Below are 24,934 nucleotides of genomic sequence, written 5' to 3'. Positions count from 1 at the left end.
TGCAGCATTCACATCAGGATCATGGGTATTACTGAGATAAACAAAATTCAAAAAATAAGAGCAGTTTGCCATTGAGATGGATGGTACACTTTACCATGATGATGATAAGCTTCTTTTGATACTGAGAGAATCCTGAATATCTAAATATGAAAATATTTTCTTAGGGGACATAAAGTTTCTCTTAACAAACTTCTTGCTTTCTTGGCTGGTCACAGGTTCTTTTAGGAAAATTCAAGCACCGATCAGTACCATGTACACTAACACTAGCCACTTGTAAGCCAGAGGAAAACCACAAACAAAAACAAACAAAAACAGAATGGACTGGTTCAGAGAAGAAACGAGGTGGATGCTGCACAACTGAGGCATGTCTCAGCAGTTCATGTTCAGTACATAATGCATCTATGAATGTTCACTAGATGCAAAGTGTGTCCCTACAGTAACATTGATTCAATTATGATTAGAGATTGCTTTCTATATTAAAATACCCAGGGTAGCCCAAACAATCCTGTACAATAAAGGAACTTCCAGAGCCATCACCATCCCTGACATCAAGCTCTATTATAGAGCTACAGCAAGGAAAAGAGCTTGGTATTGACTCGATCTTGGATCCTTAGCAATAGTGGAGACGGTGCCTGAACTGGCCTTCCCCTGTAATTAGGTGGATAACTACCTTAATTACCATCATAGGAACTCACCCAGCAACTGACCGAATCAGAAGCAGAGATCCACCTGAGCTAGTGGGAACTCACTGACTCCAGAATGACAGCAGGGAACCTGCATAGAATCAAACTAGGCCCTTTGAATGTGGGTGACAGTTGTGTGGCTGGAGCAGTCTGTGGGGCCACTGGCAGCAGGACCAGGATTTATCCCTAGTGCTTGAGCTGACTTTTTGGAGCCCATTCTCTTCAGACGGATACCTTGCTCAGTCTAGATACAAAAAGGAGGACCTTGGTTCAGCCTTAAAGTGATGTGCCAGACTTTGTTGACTCCTCATGGAAAGCCTTATTCTCTCTGAGGAGTGGAGGGGCATGGCAGAAGAAGGTAGGAGGAGCAGGAGGAGGGGAGGGAGAGGGAACTGGGATTGGTATATAAAATGTGAAAAGATTGTTTAAAAATAAAGAAGAGGCAAATATTTTTCTAGTCTACATCCAGTAGATTTCCGAGAAAGAATGTAATTTGGTGAAAAAAAAATCATAAATGTGTTTTTAAAATCTGGCCACCTAAGCATTTTATTCATTATTTCTTCCTATTCTCTAAGTGGTTTCATAAAATCAATTAAGATGATAAAGTTAAAGTTTAATTTTTGACTACTTTACAAGACAGGAACTGATATTACTTTAGTTTGAAGATTTCATAGAGATAAGAACTCTCTAGTGGCTTTGCTGTTTGCCTTTTCTGTTCTTCAGGTTGAACCCCAATATCTATGTCTGAGTTTTTATTATTTGTGCTACAATTGGTGCCCAATGTTGGATTACAAATTCATGAAAAAGTCATTTGCCTGTGGCTTTTTAGCCAACAGCACAGGCTGGAACTACATGTGAGGTTTCAACCCCATCAAGCTAGGCTTTTTTCTCAATTTTTCCCTAAGCCTCTGAGGAAATTTGGAAATTTCTTTTGTGGCTTCTCTGAAACGGTCTCCAATTGCCACCCAAACTCCAGAAGCACCTACACGCCAAATGCAATAGGACTCACTTACCCTAGACTGGCTGGTCTAGCAGCCCCCTGCCATACATCCATTGTGTGTATGTTTTTCAGACAGCCCCCCCCTCTTTCAGGTGATAGTCTCTCTCTGAACCCCCTTCTCAGGTTGTTGCCAAATTAGATAGCTGCCTTAAAATCCAGTTAGGCCAGTGCAGCTCTATGAGCAGGAATAAATCTCATATTTTCATCAACATTGATGGTAGATTAGGTAAGGCAATTGGGAATTCTTAAAAGGAGAAAGTAGTTAAAAGAGAAAATTTTTGACACATTAAAAAATGGGAAAACCATTACAATGGAGGGATATGGGTCTCTGTGTTTCTGGAGAGAGGGGGTCCTTTTGTTTATCCTGGCTGCCCAGCTAGCTTACACACAAAATAACCACACAGAATCTGTATTCATTTAAACTCTGCCTGGCCCATTATCTCTAGCCTCTTATTAGCTAACTCTCACATCTTCATTTAACCCATTTCTAATAATCTGTATATCACCACGAGGTCGTGGCTTACCAGGAAAGATTCAGCATATCTGATTCTTCAGCTCCATGGCTGTTCTCTGACTCTGCTTTTTTCCTCCCAGAATTCAGTTCTGTTTTCTCTGCCTACCTAAGTTCTGCCCTATCAGGCCAAGCACTTTCTTTATTGATTAACCAATGAAAGCGATACATAAACAGAATGTCCTACACCATCTCTGTATGAAAATATGTTAGACATTTTGAAAATGGAACAACTGAATGAGAGGACATGTAAATTAGATGGAATTTATGTAAAGTCAATTGTAAATATTATCACTTTCATCATTTTTGTCTTATCACCAAAATGTTGGTTAATCTGAGTGCTAAAGTACAGGCTTTAGAAAAATTTAATAAAAACAGAGCACAGAGATATTCAAATCCAGATAGAAGTATTTAACAGAGAATCAATTTCAGCACTGCATTATGAGAAAAGAGAAGAATTACCTAAAGTTTTCAAGCAACGAACCTTAATATATCCAGTAACCTAGCAAAAATGCCAAATAGTAGAGGTTCTGATATAGTTAACTGGACTCCTGTGTCAATGTCCGATTTAAGGATATTCAAGGAAGCAATAGTCTCATATGATATGCATTCTTCTTTTGTGAAGTAAATGTTAAACTCATGGTCAGTATATAATAGAATTAATTATCCCTAAACACTGGATAGAATTGGTTATAGGTATTTTAGAGCCTGGTCCACAATCATAATGGAGTACCTGGTTCAGAGAAGAGGCTAAGATTAAATTATTTACATTAGATTGGATTTTTTAATATTCTATATAAATTGTATATGTTGATACAAATTTTAATTTTTTAGACATACTGTTCATACATTTTTACTTCTGTTTAAGGTATTGTATGTATATAACTCATTTAAAATTGAAAACAAATTTTTAGTCCTTGAAAATTATTATTACCAACTGTTTAGGATAATAAGGAAATGCAGGTTAGTAGTTAGTCACCTATTATAATTGAACTTGTCATATTAGGTATGTTCTCAAGGTCAAACAAATATATATTTTAGAAAGACATGTCATCTTCAAACACTACAAAGATCTATATAATATGGCATTTATAATGTTTTATAACATGGGTTCTTTATTTTTATGACAATGAGACATGCCTACTCTTGACAACACCAATCTACTTCAGAAAAGATAATGGGCATTGAAGAAACTCCATATGGAGTTTACTTTCTTTTATGACAAAATCAGTCACAGGGCAAGAAAATGCCCTTGCCTTGACAGCTGACAGTATGCTATTCAAATTGGACAAGTATGACATAAAAGAAAGTGACTGCTAAACATTGTCAAGACAAGGTAGGACAGCCTTTCAGAATATCCTGCTTCACAGAAACATTTTTCAAATATGCTAGGCCTGTAGGCCTATGATGGATGCTCCATCATTGCAAAGAAACTTTGAGTGACTGTCCAGGCAGTCAGCAGTGTCTGTCATTTCTCACAATTTTTGGAATTTGCTTGCTCACACTTCCTGCTTATTTAGTTAATATTATTTCCTTCTTGAGTCTCTGAGGGAGTTTAAGACTAGATAGTTATAACTTTTCTTATTTACCAGATGCAAAAAGCAAGTTATGATAAAAAATTAATTAGGTATAAGACTTTGGATTCACCAAAATAGGATAGATATGGAGTATTTTCTCTTAATTTGTCATATGCAAAAGGACTAGACATTATTGATTTATTTATTATCTGTATATGTTACATATAGTTATTGTACTTATTGTATGTAGTTTTTCTTACATTAATTATAGCCTTCTTTTATATTTTAGACAAAAAGGGAAAATGTAGTAATATTGCATTTGTATTTTAATAAATAAATCCTGCCTGAAGATCAGAATGTAAAAAAGTCATATTAGTCAGCCATACAGCCCAGGCAGTGGTAGCACACACTTTAATCCCAGCAGCCACACTAATTAGCCATAGAGGCTGGGCGGTGGTGGTTCATACCTTTAATCCCAGTACTAGAGAGGAATATAAGGTGGGATGAGACAGGAACTTGCTTTTTCAGTCTGAAGACTTCATAGAGGTAAGAGCTCTCTAGTGGCTTGGCTGCTTTGTTTTTCTGATCTTCAGGTTGAACATGAATATCTGCCCCTGGGTTTTTATCAACCTGACTTGAGTAGTTACTGTCCCTTTCAGAAATCTTACCATTTCTAAACATCAAAGTGGAAATGCTGAGGACAGAGCCCTGCAATAAAGACTCTAACTAGCATCCTGTCCTAGGTGACCTTAGATGAAGTCACTCTCTCCTTGGCACCAAGCTAGCTTGGTATTCAACACAGAACTGGAAATACAGGGATTGAAGGAATAGCCTGATCACTTCTGTTTTACAATCTATGGTCAGAGGAAGTATCACACAGTGATTCCAGAAGAGATGAGCAGGAAGAAAATTTATTTAACCCTCAGATAAAGCCTTTGGTAGGATAGATGGGTCTTTTCAACAGAAGCAGAAAAGAAGATTGCAGCCATCCTTCATCTCTCTTTCAGGCCCCAGGCTGGAGCTATATTAAGCCATTGGAGAATGGAAGAAAATTGAAGCAGTATGAACCCTGATCTGGAATGACTGCCTAGGTCCTTGAATGACATGCTACCTTAGAAGACATCTCCCTGAGACCCAATGCTGAACAGAAACAAAACAAAACAAAATTAAAGTGCTATGGATATAGGGACATTGCACAACAGCACAGTTTGTGTCTATGGTCTGGCTTATAACACCCAGCTTCCCAGGACCTCTCCCCTCCTCTGAAAACGGCTAACCTCTCGACCAGTGGCTGAAACTGGTGTCAGTACCCATGGACTTGCATGTAAGGTCCAAGATCCCAACAGTATCCACTTTGTGACCTTCAAGAGTATGAATGTTTCTAATGGAAGGGGAACTGGAGGACCCCTTCCCATCAGCACAGTTTGTGAGGTAGCCTTACTGAGGAGGTTGGAGGCCTTTGGGAATCCCAAAGTGGCCTGGCTAATGGATGTCTGTGCTAGTTCCTGAACTGATCTAGACAGTAAGGCCACTCTCGTATTTAAACCTATAGACTAGGACCTAAGGACAAACATGGACAGCCCCTCCCCCCCAGGCTTGGCAGTTGACATCATCAAGGATCTGACATATCAGTTTATAAGCAGCCGAAATTGGCTTCACACTAACTGTATCAGTGACCAAGACCTGAAGCCAGAGGACATTCTCCTGATAAGTAATATGGTAGTGAAGCTGGCTGGCTTTGACCTAGCCAGAATCTACAGCTACCAGTTGAGCCTCACCCCTGTGGCTGTCCAGGTCCCATGCCCCTGACGTTCTTCTGCAGTCTACATACGCAGGAACTGTGGACATGGGAAGTGTTGGTTGTATCTCTGCAGAGATGTTTCATCAAAAGCATCTCTTTCTTGGCAACTCCAAAGCTGACCAGTTGGGCAAAATCTTTGCTGTCCCGGGACCACCTCCAGAAGATGACCAGCCTCAAGATACATTTGTACCCAGAAGAACCTTTCACCCAAGAGGCCCTGGCAAATGTAGACATGCCTGAGATGGAGGAGTCTGGAATATAGCAGCTCCTGGAAATGCTGACTTTTGACCCACATAAGCAAATATCTGTTTTCCAAGTCCCGCAGCATTTATCTACACATGGAAGAAAGTGACCCAGAGTAAGGAATAAAGTGGCTGCCTTTCCCTGCTCCTGGATGCTTGCATGAACAGATGTCACTGCAAAGGCAACCTCTGCTTCCTCTGAGGCTGGGAAGACCACTCCTGTTTTTTATAGAGAATATTTTAAGCTTTAAATGGCATTCCCCAGTCCTCCTCATGAAGCTTTACTCTCTTGCCCTCCTACTTCTCTACATTAAAGGTGGGTGTGTCTTGTCTTCTTCCCTCCCTGACTTATATTGAGATCTTTCCTTTATAAGGCAAATAAAAGAAGACCACCACTACCACCACCACCACCAACAACAACACAGTTGGCTTCCAAGATAACATTTCAAATATTTATGTCTGAAATGACTGACAAGGTAGAAATCTCCGTAGAAATCCTAGGGTCATTAGAATTTTTTGTGAAACACAACATGTACTCTCAAAGACCTGTCTTTGGGCAAGGTGTCAGGGTGGAAGAACACACCAGTCTGGCCCTCTCCCTTCCACAAAATCCTGTCAATTTATCACCTGTCTTTGCTCTCCTGAACTGTAGCCTCCATAGGCAATGAAACCACTGTGTTCTCTCTTATTGGAGGGAATATAATTTCCAAGAGCTTCATTCCAACATTAGATGATTTGTTGTTTATTTTCCTACCACTTGAAAATTGGCCAAATGGATATACAATTTTTCAAATGCCAGGAGTATTTTATTATTGGGTATTCATTATTGCCATTTGATAGATGTTGCTATTAGTAGTTGCTTGTAGTCAGATTTTTCTTTGGGCCACCAGCTCACAAATAACAATGGGGAGATTTATTAATTATGAAATCTTGGCCTTAGCTTAGGCTTGTTTATAACTAGCTTTTATAACTTAAATGAACCCATTTCTATTAATCTACGTAATGTCACATACTATCCATCCTCCTTCCTCCTAGTCTTCTCGTGTCTCTCTCATGCACCTATATTCCCCCTACTCTTTCTCTCTCTGCCTGAAGTTCAACCTGTACCTCCTGCCTACCTGTTGGTCATTCAGCATTTTATTATATCAATCACAGCAATACACTTTCATGCAGTGTACAACTATCCAACAACTATCACTCTTTTGCCTGTCCCTCTCAAATCTTCTTCATTTTCCTTGTCTTTATGACTCTCTCCTCCCTCTCTTCCTAGACTTCTGTCTTATTCATGCAAGCCTGTATATTGTATTTCCTCAGCACAGAGAATAAAACCGAGGATCACCTAGTCCTTTAAAGCTTCTCATGATCTGACTACAGATTTCTGTGGGTATGTGTATGTGTGTGCATGTGTGTGTTTATAAACCTTTTATTCCTTTCTTTGATAGTTCTTGGTTTCTTAATTCATTGCTTGATAATTTCATACATGTATACAATGTGTTTTGATCATGTAAAATTATGTCTCCAAGAAACCTATTAAACATTCCTTCCTGACTTCTTGTCCTTTTAGCCACAGTTTACTGATCTTTTAATTTTATGTTTACATACCTTGGAATCCTACTGGATTCGTCGGCTTCAGATGTCCTGCTTAGCTAATTACAGCAATTATTTATGCACATATTAACTACTGTGATTTGGAAAACGTGGTAGAATCCCTACTTTAGGTAAGAATTGGCTCCCAGTGGCAGTATTGGGTACAAGGCACCACAGGGCACAGTCAGACACAGTCACTACTTACTGCCTTGTGCATCAGCAAGTCTGGCAGAAGTAAACAGCAAAGGCACAGCAAGAGAAGTAAAGGCACACACAGAGAGAAGGCAAGCTGCAGGAAGAGCAGAAAAGCTACAATAGTGACAGCCCTTCTGGCAGTCTAAGGGCTTATGGCATGTGTGAAGCTACTCAAGAAAGCTGTTAACTCACACTCAGAATACAGAATGGAGAAAAGGCAATCAATGTGGAGGTCCAGACTCTCCCAATCAAAGGAAGAAAGATGAGTCACTCATGTATCCAAATCTGGGAACAAGCAAAGTACTGACAGAGAGCAAGCCTCATCTCCTCAGTTTTTGTATGGGTTCATAGGACTTGACATTCTTCATCTAGCCCCTGGGAAGATAAATGGAATAAAATGTTAAAGACCACCAACTCTTTTAGTATTCAGAAGCTTGGTTTATTTGACATCATTAGGATAAGGCTGGAATGGATTGGTGACTGTGCTTGATTTTTACACAATAATGGTGGCTCCTAGCTGATCACGTGTTTATGCCTGTAGTCTGGCACCTGGGAGGTGAAGGCAGGAGAGCAACAGCAAGTTCCAGACCAGCCAGCGATACTTAATGAGTCTTTGTCTCTAAAAATCAAACAAAACAGCTATGACAGGTAGATCTCTCTCACATGAGAAGTCTGACTTTCTCCAAAATTAGTTTTAAAAGTATGGAGAAAAAAATGTTTGTCATGGAAAGCTTTATATTCCTCTAAATATGGGACTTTATCAAAATTTATGATAAAGAAAAAACAATAAAAACTGCCTTTGGGCAAGTTTAAATCTTAGATGTTCTAAAAAAAAAAATAAAGCCGGTTGCTGACATAATAGTTTATTATCTTCATTAGGCATGCAAATATCATGACTTAAAGTGAAACAGAAAATACAATTATCTTTGTATAATTATTTATATAATAACAATCATTGAATCTATGAATGTTTCTTTTTAGCATGAAATGTTGCTGCTACGTAGACGATTCCTTCATCTGCCTTGTGACTATTAGCATGAATTCACATGAGGGCTACATTTAGTTACACAGATCATGCACATGGGTAAGAACTAAATTTTGTGTTAATCTGGCCAGGCCAATGTGCAGGAATATTTGTCCAGTGTTCTAGATGGAGTATTTTGAAGTTGAGATTAAGTTAGTACAGTTTAAGTCAAACATATTCAACCAGTTGATGACTTGAATTTTTAAAAAAAAATTTTGTCCTACCCCCAGAGAGAGAAATTCTGCCAGGAATAACCTTAGTACTGATACTACCTGAGCCTTTGACTGACAACCCACCATCAGGTTCTGTTTCTAGTAAGTCTCCACAATACATAAACCGTCTCCATGGAATCAGTCTGTTTGCACACAATTCCATTTTCATCTGCATTCCTTTTCTGGAATACCCACAATTCAACTTGATATAATTTCATATCATTCCTGGGGCAAACAGATCACTGAGTTTTAATAGTCATGACTATAATTTTTAAGTTTTTGAGCTTCCCAGTGTGATTCCATTCGGAGTCCTGATGATGAAAAATGTTTGGACGTCCAGGGTCTATGGTGTTTTGTGGCATTTGCTGGGCACTGGGATTGACAAAATTACAATGAATTGTGTACTATAAGAACACATAAATGAACTCTTTCCATAAGAAAGCAGAGTACTCTCTATACATTGTGAACACACAACATGCTCCATGTTTCTAGAACTGGGCATGTTGAGAACACTAATAACTACATCACAGAATTTAGAACAATATGGAGCCTCATAGAGCCCCCAACCCAATCTGATGGCTTAAGCAACAGATACTCATTTTCTCATAAATCTAGTCCCAAATCAAAACTTCTCTGCCCTATGGGGTCACAATGATTCCATGAGCAGTTCTGATGAGGTAGAGGATTTTTGACAGGTGACCTAGTGTCCTGTGGTGAGGGAAGGGATGAGGGCTATTTCTTTTTCCAGGTTCTTAGAGGTGGAGGCAGGAATACCAACTGCCATCATTCTCTAACACCTTTGAGGGAGGCAGGCATGGATTTATAATTTACATCTATTAGTAAGAGAAGACAAGTTTCTGTAGAACCACTCACTATATTCAGCCCTTATGCCACACACATGTGCCTTGACTCAGACCTTCACCACATCCGTGATACGCAAATCTGGACTATTATTCTCAAGGACTTATTGACAGTGTCTGTAATCTTCCAAAATTCACTTCATGTATCTTGGGCATTGCTTCCCATCACACGGGAGGATGTTGGAGAAACTTGTAGAAATCTAGAAGGTCATGTATGCATGTTTACTAACATTGTGGTGGTTTGAAAGAAAATGGCCCCCAAACAATATTGGGGGGACAGTATTGGCCTTGTTCAAGGAAGAGGTCACTGTGGAGTTGGGCTTTGAAGTCTCCTTTGCTCAAGCTTTGCTCAGCGCAACACTCAGACCACTTCCTGTTGCCTGTAAGATGTAGAACCCTCAGTCCTCAGTTACTTCCCTAGTAGCCTGTCTACCTTCATGCTGCCATGTCCTGCCATGATGAAAATGGACTGAATCTCTGAACTGTAAGTGAGCCACACAATTAAATGTTTTCTTTGTAAGCATTGCCATGGTCACGGTTCTCTTCACAGCAATGGAAACCCTAGGACAAATGTCTCCAGGTTCCTTTCCTACTGTTCTTCCAACCCTGTCTACTCACAGCCTTTACTAACCACACCAGGGACTCTGATGCTTCTTTGGTTGTGATCTCTGAACTGCATGGCTTGTTTTTGTTTTTTTTTCCCCACTGCTGTGTTGGTGTCAGCCCTACCCTCCTTGTGTTGTTGTTCTGACCACCAGTAGATTGTTCCTTCTAGAAACACAGGTTATCAATGAATCAGAAGCTTGGCCTGCTGACAGTGGTTTTCTGCACCCCAGGTCCCTGCGGCCTTTCACATCTCTTCTTCTTTTATTGTTTACCTTCTGCTTCTTTGAAAATGAAAACTATTGCCAGAGCCTAAAAAATTGAGCAGCACCAAAAAGTGGCTGAATAAATATATACCGAATAAATGGGTTTGTTCTAGATTTGAATTTTAATAACATCAAGTAAACAAGGCCGGACCGATTATTAAGCCAGAGAGCTTAACTTTAATATTTTATATGGTGTAAGCTGGGAGACCAAAGCCTATTGGTGACACAGATGGTGCTGGATAACTCTGTTCCTCTGTTCTATTGTCCTTTGTGTGTGGATTGCTGTAAAGAATTGACAGAGTATCTGAAAGCCATGGCATTCTCTTAGATGTTGCTATCTATAAGAATCTTTAAATGAGTTCCAAGAGAATCCGAAGCAAAGTTTGTGACCATCTGAGTGTTCAATGGGTGAAACAAAAAAAGAAAAATATGTGAATCTTTCTGAAGTTTCCAAGGATGAGGGTAGTATTCCAGGTGTCTGTGTCTTGCTGGAGACATCACCAACAAACATAATGATGATTTATACCTTGGATATTTGGGGTTAAATAACAGGGTGGGCCACCAAGAGTGATACATTTCAGGGCTAACCTCACCTGGGGCCCTTACTATTTTGGTTCTCTGTAGGTGTCAATTCTGTGTGTTTCTTCCTGATGGTTAAATGGATATACCAGGGACAGCTTGCTTTCCTCTTTCTGTTTTCTTGGTGTGCCTAAACTATAAAGGTGGCTTTATGAAGTCACTAAAAGTGACTCTATGTTTGCATCTTAAAACAAAGCCAAAGAAAAGAACCGGAATCAGCACATGTTCATCAAATGGTCAAGCAGATGTTCCTGATGGGCTGTGCTGAGGAAACAAATAAAATGCCAAGGAGCATCTCACTGGCCTTCCACAGAAATGTCTAGGAACCCAGTGGTGCATGAGCACTCACGGGGAACAGCCTGAGAATAAGCAAAGGAAGTCAACTGTATATTCTCTAATACTAGGAACGTCTATTACTTTGAGGCCAGAGATGTTCAATAAACAATAGAATGAATGAAAAACTATACTGGTGTCCAAAATGGCAGAGAAAATGTATTTATATATTTCAACAAAATTTAAGCATGTCTCATATTACTTTAGCTTAAAATATGTGTGATGAATATTCATATGCACATTTATCACTCCTGTGCATGTGTGTATCTGTGTGTTTGTGTATGTGTGACATTCGTAACATAGAGACCTCAGTTCTTCAGCTAATGTATGGCAGGATAAATTCCAGAAGTTCAATCTGTACTGTGAAATCAGGAATTGAATTGTGCTTTTTGGGCAATGAGATCTGTCTTGTCCTAACGTGAAGACACTACAGCAAGATGCCTTTGACTGTATGTCATACAAAACAGAAATAAGTATAATGGAAGTTCAGGATACTTTCAATTCCCCTTAGAAAGGTCTATATTTTAAGATTTTAATTATCTTATAAGCTTGACTTTGAACTAGCCCCAAAATGAGAAAAACAAATCGCAGAAATAAACTGTCCTCAGAAGTGTTTTCTGTCTTCAGCCACCACCTTTACTCTGTGACTTCTATTGATAGTCAGGTTTTTCCTAAGTTGGACAGCCTCAGTCAGGTACTGACTCCTGGGTTGGCAAAGACTGGCCAAAGTGAAGCTTTTTTTCCAAAAGAATTCTCTTACTTATTCTGATTTTATTCAATTTTGTTTTGCAGAATTATTATTATTATTATTATTATTATTATTATTATTATTATTATTTTGGTTTTTCGAGGCAGGGTTTCTCTGTAGCTTTGGAGCCTGTCCTGGAACTTGCTCTTGTAGATCAGGCTGGCCTCGAACTCACAGAGATCCGCCTGCCTCAGCCTCCCTAGTGCTGGGATTAAAGGCCTGCGCCACCACCGCCCGGCTGCAGAATTATTTTTATATCCAGATAAAAATACCTTGATCAAATTTATCCAGAGATTTGTAGTAGAGATGGTGCATGATGTTGTGCAACAGAAACATCCTCTCTCATCAGACCAGTAAAGCTTTCTGCAAGGTTTCTAAGTGGTATGCTCCCATTGCAGTATTCTCCAAGCCCATGACGTGTGGTTGGTAACGGTTTTCAATGTCCTTTTTAGATTTTAAGAACCAATTGCAAATCTTGCTCTGACTCCTCCTGCTAATAATACACTCTGTACCCTGTGGCTCCCAACTAAATGATGGCTTAGGATGCTGACTCACTCTTGAGACAATTGGCTCAGCATATACTGTACTTCAGCATCACCGCTTGAAGATAGTTAACTATTGTACGTCCATTTTTCACTGGTAGTATTATTTTTTATTTTTTCAGCACTTCAGACATGAGTACTGCTTTAATAATGCATCCACCCTTTCATTTTCAACTGAAACTGCTTTCATGCCTTCCCTCAAATTCATGACCTCTTTTTAAATTACACACACACACACACACACACACACACCTGATTCCATTTTGTGTTGCTCATATGGACACACACTAGAGCTGACAGTGATTGGCTATAGCTCTTCATTTAGGTGTGGGGCCTTGTGAAATTTCCGGATTTATACCAACAAGTTAACTAGCATCCTTCCTATGCAGGACTGCTGTGGGATAATGTTATTGTACACTGTAAAGATTTGTCACTTGTATTGGTTTAATAAAACGCTGATTTCCAGTAGCCAGGCAGGAAGTATAGGCAGGACAACCAGACTGGGAGAATTCTGGGAAGAGGAAAGGCAGAGGCAGTCACTAGCTATGTAGAGGAAGCACAATGAGAATGCCTTACTGAGAAAATGTACCAAGTCACAGCTAAACATAAATAAGAATTATGGGTTAATTTAAGCTGTAAGAGCTCGTTAGTTAATAAGCCTGAGCAATAGGAAAACCAATTTATAATTAATATAAGTTTCTGTGTGTTTATTTGGGACTGAATGGCTGTGGTACCAAACAGGACAGAATCTTCCATCTACACAGGACGTGCTTAGGAGACCATATTGCTGTGACTTCATGGGTTCAGCTTTCCTGTCACATTATCAAGCAGCAAGCAATATGGAATATGGTGCTTTAAATAAGAATGACCCTTATAGGCTCATAGATTTGAATATTTGATTACTAGGGAATGGTACTATTTGAAAGGATTAGAAAGTGTGGCTTTGTTGGAGGTGTGTGTTTTTGCAGGTAGGCTTTGAGGTTTCAAAAATCCCATTCCAAGTCCAGAGTCTTTTTTCCTGCTGCCTATGGATCAGGATGTAGAACTTGGCTACATCCCTGATGGAGGAAGGTCATTGGTTAAATAATAAAGAAACTGCCTAGGCCCATTTTTAGGCTAGCCCTTAGGTGGGTGGAGTAAACAGACAGAATGCTGGGAGAAAGAAGCTGCCATGCCCCCCACCACAGTGACAATGGAATAAACCTCTGAAACTGTAACCCAGCCCCAACTAAATGCTTTTCTTCATAATAGTTGTTGTAGCCATGCTAGAGAGATGGTTCAGTGGTTAATAGCATTGTCTGTCTCCCAGAGGATCCAGGCTCAATTTCCAGGACCTACATGGCAACTCACAGCTGTCTATAACTCCAATTCCAAGAGATCTGACACCCTCACATAGACACACAGGCAGGTGAGACACCAATGCACATAAAATAAAAGTAAATCTTAAATAAATCAAATAAATTAAACAAAAAAATATTTGTAGTAATGGTGTCTCTTCACAGCAATAGAACACTGACCTAGCAATGTAGTATCACTTTTAATTCCTTTCTAAGACAAAACTGTATCTCAGTCTTAGATCTATAAGAAATTGGAGCAGACGCTCCTGCCTAGAAGTACAAAGAACATAAATGTCATATGTGCATGGAACTCACTCAAAGAAAATGTTAGCACCAATGTTTTCAATTCCAGCTACCATATGTATATCCCATCAAATTTCAAAGATAATTTGAAAATAATCATAACCTTGCAAAAATGCATGGAATTTCAAATTGGGAAAACATTCAGAAGTTAATACAGTATCTCATAGTAAGATGCTTAAGATTAATTTAAAGTTTAGACTTACTATGCTTGAGAGACTGTGGTGGCATTTCAATTGTATTTTAATAAATAAAGACTGTCTGAAGACCTGAGAGGAAAACAGTCCTACTGGTCATTACATACACCTTTAATGCCAGTAGCCATAATGACACGCACCTTTAATCCCAGTAGACACACTAGTTGCCATAGAAACCGGGCAGTACAGGTCTTTAATCACGGTGTCTCATGCCTTTAATCCCAACCATTGAGAGAATTATAAAATGGGAGCAAACAGTTCTCAACACACAGTCTCATTCTGAGATTTCAGGAGGTAGGATCGCCATTTGAGACTGAGGTCAGGGTGAGAGCCAGTGACTGGCTCTTTTGCTTTTCAGATCTTCAAGTTGAACCCCAATTTCTGACCCTGAACTTTTATTGATTGTGTTTCAAGAGACCGAAAAACAAAGCATGCCTATAATATGTAAGCCCCTGACTTGCACAGACGGGACCCTCGTAGCCCATTTCCGTTTTCCCTCAGACATCGAAGAGTATCCTTAAATTAACAGATCTTGTAAAATTTGTTGTTCTGTCAGGATACCAGGTCATAAGACTCACTGCTATTTCTGTTTTTGTAATCAAACTTGTTGACTTTGTTCTAAATGATGACTAGGACATATGTGTTAAAATTAGATCTGGCCTACACATAGGTAAAATATATATCATCTTGTGGGTTTTGCCTCTATAAGCCTTGGACGGATATGGCTAGCTGTTGTATCTTGGGAGCACGGCTAGGTACAATCCTGGTTCCACACTGAATTCCACTACTGAAATAAGAAGTCTCTTCTCGTTAAATTTTATTATATTTGTATTTATTTATTTATTTATTTATTTATTTATTTATTTATTTATTTATTTTATTGCTGTGGTGAATCTGTGAGCCATCCCAGACCCATAACAAAAGGAGTCTCCAAAAAAAAAGTGAAATATCAATCTTCAAAAAGTAAGCGGTGAATGGCTCCATCCACAGATGGGAACAGGACATCGTTAGTATTCATCTCATAAACTTCATGGCCAAAGTAAAATGCGAATTTCTCAGATGCCTGGAGGTTTGCTCAGAGCTGCACACCCACGCGCTTACTCCATTGATTAGTTTGCCGAGTTCGATTTTTCTCAGCTGTGTTCAAAATAACTTTGTTCTTCATGTTTCACAGGTAAGGAATGTCGTCATGATCTAGCAACTTCACCTTTCTCCTTTTCCAAAGAGTTTGTACAGTACCCACCCAGGACTCTGGGTCTCTACCCTCTGTCAACTACTGGGTGACTCAACCCTCTCTGTTCTTCTAGAAACCCCTTTTGCTTTTAGCACTAGGACCTATAATGCATGGCTCCCAACTAGATTATTGCTATTTTTTTTTATCAATCTGTTGGTGTGCAGATGTTTACTTCACAGAATGAAAATTCTTTGTAACCTTCATTTATTTGTTATTTTGTACCTATTATGTGCAATTATAAATAAAAGACTAGAGAATTTAAAGTCAGTGTGTGATCAAGTATATTCGTAGGATAGGTAGCAAATGAAAAAGGAAACTCTGCACCTAGTTCCTGTGTGTAGGGAGCATGAAGCTAGTATAAGAAATGCATTAAAACTAAAAAAAAAAGGTTATATTTATATGAAAAATTAAATTACCATCTGCCGGATAGTTCTTGATAATTATACAATAACTGGATCATGAGGGGGCTTGCATGCCAGCACATCAAGTAAGAAGCTAAACAATTGAATAAGTCTTCAAAAATTATCATAGAGTATTATGGAATGTAGCTTTGAAGTAAGAGTCAACAGTTACTAACAAGAGCCCATGATGGAGCAGGACAGGTAGGTATGCAGTATAATCTCTGGCACCAAGTGTTTCATCTTAGAAAATGCTTGAATCTATGATAGTCACTCATCTCCTGGTATCACAGCAGATAGTTCTAAGGGCCTTTGACAAAAATTCTTGGGGATACTCAAGTCCCTCCTATGAAATGGAATGAAATGGGGGGGGACTTGCATCCAGCATATCTATGAGTCCATGTGCTGAAATGGTCTCTAGATGGCAGATGTAATGTGGCTGCTACATGTATAATTGTCATATTATATTGCCTAGGGAAACATAACAAGTCTAGCATGTGTTCTGAGGGGATGCAGTATTTTATTCTTCAGTATTGATGGAGTCTGCACTTAGGGAACCACAGACACAGAGCTGACTCTGTGGCAGCCTCGGGTACCATCAGCTGTGAGACCAGTAACAGTCACAGCTACAGGAAGTATGTGGAAATCAGATGTGGAGGAAATTAGCGCATACGAGGCAGGACTTCCTGGTGCACCCAAGTGTATGGAACCCATTGCAAAGTTCTGAACAGTATGCTGGAGTGCTCAGCTGCCCTCAGCACCCAACAGATTCTGTAGGAATTATGGAAAAGGAGCCTCCATCCTGTGTGATTCAATCCATTCAAACCCCACTCAGTTCTTCGCAGCCTGATTAAATAATTATATTAAAAAAAACTATCCTGTAGAAAACTTGAAATACCACTGTTAATTTAAGAAAACTCTGTCTCCCTTTCTTCCCTTAAGAAGGGGGCTCATGAGTCAGCCTCCCTGGGGCCTCAATCTGAGGTGAGATTACAATCATGACTGACGGGCAGAGAATTCTCAGAGAATCAGTGAAAAATTAATAACGAGTTTGGAGGATCAGATCCCAGCCCTGACGTAAAGAGGCTGACAAATCCTTGCAGGGAGCCCCAGAGGCTCCATTGGGTAGATATACATATACCTCACTCCACAACAAAATTATTAAAAAAGAACGATTTCAGAATTCTACACCATGATCCATGGTTGGGGTTCGGAGAGCTGATTTATGAGCATGAGGGTACAATCTGTCTGGCAACAGGACCAACGGTTACTTTATCATTTTTTTAGCAGAATTGTCACAGGGGAAAAATTGGATTTTTAAGAAAGTAATAAATAGAGAGCAATGTCATTTTTAAAAGCGCACAAGGAGCACCCCTGGCTCCCAGGGAGTGTCTGCCAGTGATCGTTGGGGACTGTGTGTTTGCATTCATTGCTGGCAGACATACCAGACTCACTATTTTTGTTTCTAGTGAACTGAAATACAGATCTGTTCTGGCAATGAGGTCGAGTGACCTCGGTGGCTTTAGAGCAAAACAGCCTCTGTCTTCTGGGAGAGGCAGAACAGATTTCTTTTGGGGTGGGAAGAAGTCTCTTAAAGGTTAAAACTGGCTTAAGGGATAAAGCGTTCCGAATTTCTAGTTGACATTCTAGTGTGCATTTGAGAACGAAACACTACAAATTTGGTTTTAATTTCTATCAATTATAATTTTAAGTAAATAACATGCACATGTAGTACCTATGCCAAACGTTAAGGAGGCTACACGTGTGCAATTTTGTAATGCAGTTTACAAAGGATATTCGTGATTTAAACAGAGGGCTACAGAGATATATTGCGGTATTTCCTGCAATAAGAAATCACAATTGTGGTTAAGAGTCCTCACGGTACATTAGAACATGTAACTCCGGGGAGGCCCTAGCTGGGCAGTCAGGTGACAAACTTGTGGCCTGATCACTTCCCCCTTGCTAGTTCACCCATGAAAAGACAAGGGCTACTTTTGCTTCCTAGGGTGCTGTGTGGACAGTTTGGATCAGAACATATCACTGGCTGACATGCACATTGCACTACCTGAGAGTGTCCCCCAAACATTAGCAGCTATGATGCCAATTTATCAAACTTCTGGTAAGGTAAGCTGACTTCAAGTTAATCAAATGGGGTTTGTTCAGGGCAGCCTGACCTAATCCGAAGAGTACTCTGTAAAGGTATTGGGTCCAAAGGAGAAAAAGTAGCCCTGAAGACAGAGCTGTAGGCAGAGCTCCTACAGCCAGGTACCACAAACAGCCTGTGAAAGCTGTGAGCCTGAATCCGTCAACATCATGGGATTCAGCTCTTAGGCAAGGACACCAGCCAGGAAAGTCACATTCTGAAGCTTCTAAAGCCCCAAGGAAAACCCAAGTGTGTGGGTGCCCGCCATAGACCCTGCAGGGGCCCACACACTTGTTGGTGTTGCCCACTCCTAGCCCAGAGAAGGCAGACCTCCTTCTGCCACGCAACACTGCAGGAGGGATGGATGGTGTAGCTTGGAACCACACTGCCTTTCCAGCCTGAGATGTGAGGAAGCTCATTTGCATATCAATACTCCCAAATCACCTTCCTGCTCTGGGAGCAGCTGGCGGTGCCTGTCTCCGCTAGTCAATGCTCCTGGTGCCAGCTTCATTTTCCCATGACATCTGTTTCCTCCATGAACAAGGGTTTGAGGATGTTTCTTTGGGTTAAAATAAATATATGCAATCATTTATTCCGTTGCTTGGTTGTATTTCTGCTACCGTGGGAAGCTTTTCTGGACCATCTGCCCCTGTGTCCTTTACTATTTTCTCTGATTTATCACAATATCAGAGCTATTCCCTTTCCTCTGTATCCTTCAGAGTTCATCCTGAATTTTTTCTTACACTTACTGTATGACAAGGTGCTATTTCCTACCGTAGAAAACTAATGTCAAAGAGAATCAGAGGCTGAGGGTCTTGACCCTCCCCATCACCAACCTTCAGCTCAGTCTAGATGGCATAAATAGTGTGGGTGGCTTCTCACTGTTTGCACCTTCAATAGCACAGAGAAACTCAGTGAAATCTTTATTATACACAGTAACTAGGAAATGGTTATTTTCCCACCCTTCTCAAACATTATTGCGCTCTCTCTCTCTCTCTCTCTCTCTCTCTCTCTCTCTCTCTCTCTCTCTCTCTCTCAACATTTGGGTGTTATTTTATTTTCTTAGTACTTTAAAATTGATTAATTGATGGGATTAATATAGTTCTCAGTTCATAAAATCTAAAACAATTATTCTCTGAATTTACTTAGCTCATTTTTTTGTTTTATACTCCTCCTTGGACATGTGTAGTCTGATTGCCCAATGTCCATCATTTCAACACGAAGACAAAGACAAAATTTAATCTCGAAGGGAGGGGTTTTTTAGTGCAAGTTTTTATTGCATGACTTACAATGTATATGTGACTAGGTGTCTGAAAATCAGACACTGTTTCAAGAGCTCCTGAACTGCATGTGTCTAATGACAGTCATTCAAGCTCTAACTCCGCAGAGCCATTTATCAGCAGTGATATAATGAAAAGCTGCCATTTCCCGAAATGGTGTTTATAAAGCATGCCTTTTTCTGTTTAAAAACACTAAAGAGTGATGTGCAGAATATACATATGCAAACACAGTCTTACAAATGTGGGCGTGTCTTTGCAGAGTGTATATTTACACAAACATCAACCAAGCCAGCCTTAGAATACTAGAATTTGACACCGAACCTTCTTTTAGAGACCTGGATGGGTTTAGTGGCATACACTCTTGGCCCTCTATATACAAGATTAAATCTGTTAGATGAATGGACGCTATTACATCTGAGGACCAAATTTAGGGACAGAAAAAAGAAATCTAGATTGATAAACTTAAGTTTCTTTGGACGTAAAAGTTTAATTTTGGAGGAAACACCCTGCCCTCTTCCTGGAAAGGATTGGTGAAGGATGGTGGAAAGAGGGAAGTGGAGCCTGAGAGCAGGGATCAGGGACACTGCTCAGGAGATACAGGGAGGCTGGAGTGAGGGTTCTGAAGAGGGACTGGGGATGTGGCAAGAGCAGGGTTGGCCAGAAGGGCACTGTCACAGACATCTGGGTTTCTGTGCCTTAAAGAGTGCATGCAACCATCTGGCTCAGGAGCTAAACTGTCTTCACTAGAGCTGGAGTCCTTAAAATAAGCAAGCAGATGAATAAGCGAAAGTCTGTGATGCAAATGGGTACACACCATAAGGTTGGAGAGAATTGACTCCCAGGACTGAAAAATGCTGCCTGCCTGCCTGCCAGCTAAATGGCCCAACACCCCAGGAGGGCAACTCCAGTTGTGTGCTACTGAGAGAACTCACAGGCAGAACCCTGGAGGCAATTCAAGCTTCCTAACATTTTTGTGCAATTATATTTCATTGTGTTTTAAAGGGAAGACTTGAAGGCCTTGGTGGGGACATCCTGAATGCAGGAGTGCCTGGTGGTGATCTGCTCAACCATATGTAGGCCTGTGTGGGTCAGTCCTGGCTCTGTCATTTCTCAATATGCTGCACAGATACCTCTCCCTGTGTCTTTAATTCACCACTCAATTATCTATCTCTGTAATCCTAAAATATCCCCCTTTAACCCAAGTCTCTTGCTAAATACAACATTGCCTCATTGCTTTGAACTCCTTGTGCGAACAATCTGTGGGCTTTTACCAACCAGAGCATAACAGGCGCTCATGCACATCCCAAGTATGAAATCCTGCAAACTAAAAACCCTCCCAACTCTCACTCATTCATCCCCCCCACCATCTGAAACTCCCCAGTGCCAACCTTGTCTCCTGTTGTTTAATCCAATGCCCCCCCCCTTTTTTTGGATCTCATCACTCTTTGCCAACCAGTAGTGACAGAAGACCATGCCCTTGTTTTCCTGGCTCGTTGGTTGGTGGCCTAGTCTCTGTTGGCTCTGTCCTCTGAACACTTGTCTTTGTGATCCTCCTAGCCTGTCATCTTTCCCTCATGTCCAGACTACATCATGAGATGCTGCCTAGCTCCTGTTAAAAAGCCACTGTTCCCTGTCTCCTCTCGCTGAAATGCAAATAGCATGTAGTTAGGAGTAGACCTTAATTATGTTCCCTGACATTTCTCAACTCCTGCTTTAGTGCCCATTCTTACTTAATCTTTCTGGAAGGAAGGAGAAGAAACTAAAGCAAAGAGAGAGAGAGAGAGAGAAAGAGAGAGAGAGAGAGAGAGAGAGAGAGAGAGAGAGAGAGAGAGAGAGAGAGAGAGAGAGAGAGAGAGATCAAAAAGCAAGCTACCACAGGCCACCACAGGCTATGGTCTTGGGTATAGCCGGTGTCACGGGACCTAGCAAGAGGCAGGTACCCAGCCTCAGAAGCGTTGGTCAGGATCTCTCTGAAATGGGATTCTGAGTACAGACCATCCGGACCGTTTAGGAAAAGCTGCAGGCGGCAGTGGCTGCTCAACACTGGATCAGTAATTGACAGATTGTTTTAGGCAGGCTAATAAATTGCTCTTCAGTCTATTCGAACTGTGGTGACCAGTTCCTCTCAATGAGCAAATCATCTGGTTGTAACAGAAAAGCAAGTAAATTGAATTTGTTGACTCATTTCTTACTTATTCACTTGCTCTCAGAGAAAGTCTCTCTCTTTTTCATTAACATTTGCCTTGTTTCTTTCCCTGTCAGATATCAATTATTTTTGTAATCACCAAGGAGTACATGAGAAAACAAAATTTCTTTCCATAATATAAAGGCATGGGGTGACAAATGCTTACACTCCCGGCGTAAAAAGCTGTAAAACCCCCAACAAAAATATATTAAGCCCCCAAACAGTAAGTCAATCATTTGGTAAAATTAAATATTAATAGCAAGCGCTGCATCTTTTTGCTGTTTTCTTTGAGATAAATGGTATATCTTCCAGTTACTTTCTTTCTTATAATTCCTGCTGTTTTAATGCCTGTGTTACAGAATACTCAAAAGAGAAGGTGTCAAAATTCCTTGGTATGTCTTTAGAGGTGTGTGGGTTGAATTTTGAGACACAAAGCTATTGTGGACTTCGGTGAGCAACCTTGCTGCTGGTCTCAGCTAGATCATTCTATGCTTCTCTTGACCTCCACGGTACTCTCATGGTCAAATGTGCAGTCAAATTTTCAGGTATTAGGAGACTGAATCTGGACAATGGAAGAGAAAAGGAGAGAGAGAGTAAGCAAAGGAGAGTCGACTAAAGGAGTGGGAGGGACTAAAGAGGAAGAGAAAAGACCTGGAGAAGACAAACTTCAAGAAGTGACCACCTGATCCAGGCTGAGTTTCCAAGCAATCCACTCATATCATCTAAAACACTATCACTAAGGGATGCTTCAATACACTGTAAATTATTTTAAGATAAGAAATTTGGGGCTGAAGAGACAGCTCAGCAGTTAGAGAACATGTTTTTGCAGAAGACCAGAGTTAATTCCCAGCACCCACACTGGGTACTCACAATAGTCTATTATTTCAGTTCGCAGAGATACAGCACCCTCTACTGGCCTCCTCAGGTATCCACATGTGTGTGTTTGCATACACACTCACGTACATAAGGGAAAAAATACCTTAAAAAATAAATTCTATAGGCATTGTGTTCTATTCATAAAAAAAGTCATGAAAAATGTTAAGAATGTGTTACTCAGGGAGGAAAAGCACACCCACCCACCAAACACACATAGTCATTTCTATGTGCAGCCTCACACGTTTCTAAACAAGCAGCATGTGTATGCACACAGGTAGAGCAAAGACACCGTGGTGCCAAGTGTGATCAGTTGTTCCTGTTGAAGCCATGCTTTATAACATTTTTCATTCTTGCTTTTGCTAAACTACATTTTATTTACCTATGGGGGGGGCATTGTGCATCTGTGGGAGTTTATACATGCTATAACATGTATGTGGAGGCCAGAGCACAGTTCTGTAGTTCTGTGGAACTTGACTTTTTCCTCTACTGTGTGAATCACCTAGGGATAGAAGGCAATAGAGGGTCAGCCTTGGTGGAAGGTGCCTTTACCTGCTGAGCCATCTCATTGGTCCTTTTCTTTCTCTATGTGTCTCTGCACTACCTCTTATAGATTTAATTATACACATGTATATTGGTCGCTGTGGCTTTGTTAAGTGGATACAAGTATTTGCTACACAAGAGTGAGAACCCAAGATCAAATGTCATGAACCCAGATAAAAGCAAAGGGTGTACTGTTGAGTGTTTGTAATTCTAGAGTTCCTACAGGGAGATGGGAGGTAGAAACAGGGAGTACCCAGGACTCTGGGGCCATCTTGCTTGGAATATGTCTTCAAAAGATGGGAGGTGAAGGCCAGTACTCAAGGCTGTCGTTGGACTTGCACATACATAGGATGAATGTCTGCACACTTATATATTCATATATAGTGATGAACACACACACATACACACACACTCCCTACAGGACCTCTTTCTTTCCTTCATATAGAACTTCTAAAAAATGACTAACATATAGTTTCTTGGTCAAAGTGAAAAAGACCAAGTTGTCTACTGATTTAGCACAAAATGATGAGATAATTACATGAGGTTCATGAACCAGGTGCTGGAATTGCTAGGGAGCAATTAATTGATTCACCCTAGGTGGTGTCATTAGGAGAAAGACTCACACATGGAGTAATGATTATACCGGGGCTCGAATATCAGGAGGATTTCTCTAATTATGGAGGTAGGAAGGACCTCCTTCCTTCTCACCTCTGCTTCAATGGGTTTAAAAAAAACACTGTGAGAAGGAGCTCCTTGGTTTTCAGACCTGGGTCTATATTTGGAAGAACAGTGAAGCAAGACCGCAAGGAGAAGCCTTGTAGAAACTATGTGACATGTTACTCTATAGATACTGAGTTCTCCAGCCAGGGGCTACCTGCCTGACTTTTGCCCTGGGTGTTCAAGCTGTCCTTTGACCCTGGTGTGTCCTGTGCTGGGTACAGGTGGCTTCTGGGTAGGCTTAGGTGGGGTCCACACATTAGAGCTGGTCTCGAGGGCCTCACTGATTGGTGTTTACCAAAGTACTTGGGTTCTTCATAATACCCAAGTGTTTGCCATTTGATGGTTCATTTACAAAAGTCATCGACTTTAAACATGAGAGAGAGAGAGACAGACAGACAGACAGACCGACAGACAGACAGAGAGACAGAGACAGAGACAAGACAGAGACAGAGAAGAAAGAACACCCTTTGTTGTAAGGAGAATTCAAGAGCTTGTTCTACAGAATGACTAAATTTTCCATCAAGTAAGAAACTGTCAGTTGTAGAAGAGGAACCACAGCCCTGAGAAGTGGCCAGTCTTCGGTTCCCGGCAAGCACCTCCAAGGTGATCTGTCTGCTTCACCCCCTGCAGGAAGTAGTTGCCCCTCAAAGGAACTTGTGTGAATTTTTGTGGAAATGGGTCATCACATTTTAAAGTTTGCCTCTGTGAAGACAGAATTTATGGCTGCCACACTGAATTTTAATAGTCTGGTTTGTAACTTTGACTTTCACTAGGGATATATACAGAGTTGTTTTTCTTCATGTCTTTTTTTTTTTTTTGCCAATGCTATGTATTTTGGGGCCCAGTGACTGTTGCCACAGCCTCAACCGACAGTTCAAAGTGAAAGTTACACTGTGCTTTTTTTTTTAAATGAAGCCTGCAGAGTGGGGTGAACTCTGTCATATCCCCAGGACTTCATGAATATGAATAATCACTTCAAAGGGTCTGCTCTTTAGAAAAAAAAAATCGTTGGGATATTTCA

General features: G+C 40.5%; 1 protein-coding gene and 1 pseudogene across 2 annotated transcripts in view; one reads left to right on the top strand and one right to left on the bottom strand.

The window, feature by feature from the left end:
* Csmd1 (CUB and Sushi multiple domains 1) overlaps positions 1-24,934 on the bottom strand; it is a 1,398,492-nt gene that overhangs the window by 550,962 nt on the left and 822,596 nt on the right. The gene's annotated exons all lie outside the window — the stretch shown is intronic.
* LOC130863109 (cyclin-dependent kinase 4-like) lies at positions 4,978-5,874 on the top strand (annotated as a pseudogene).

This window comes from Chionomys nivalis, chromosome 20 (genome assembly GCF_950005125.1).
Source record: "Chionomys nivalis chromosome 20, mChiNiv1.1, whole genome shotgun sequence".
Taxonomy (NCBI): Eukaryota; Metazoa; Chordata; class Mammalia; order Rodentia; family Cricetidae; genus Chionomys; species Chionomys nivalis.
Note: the sequence above shows the minus strand (reverse complement) of the source record. Positions and strands in the feature narration are given on the sequence as shown.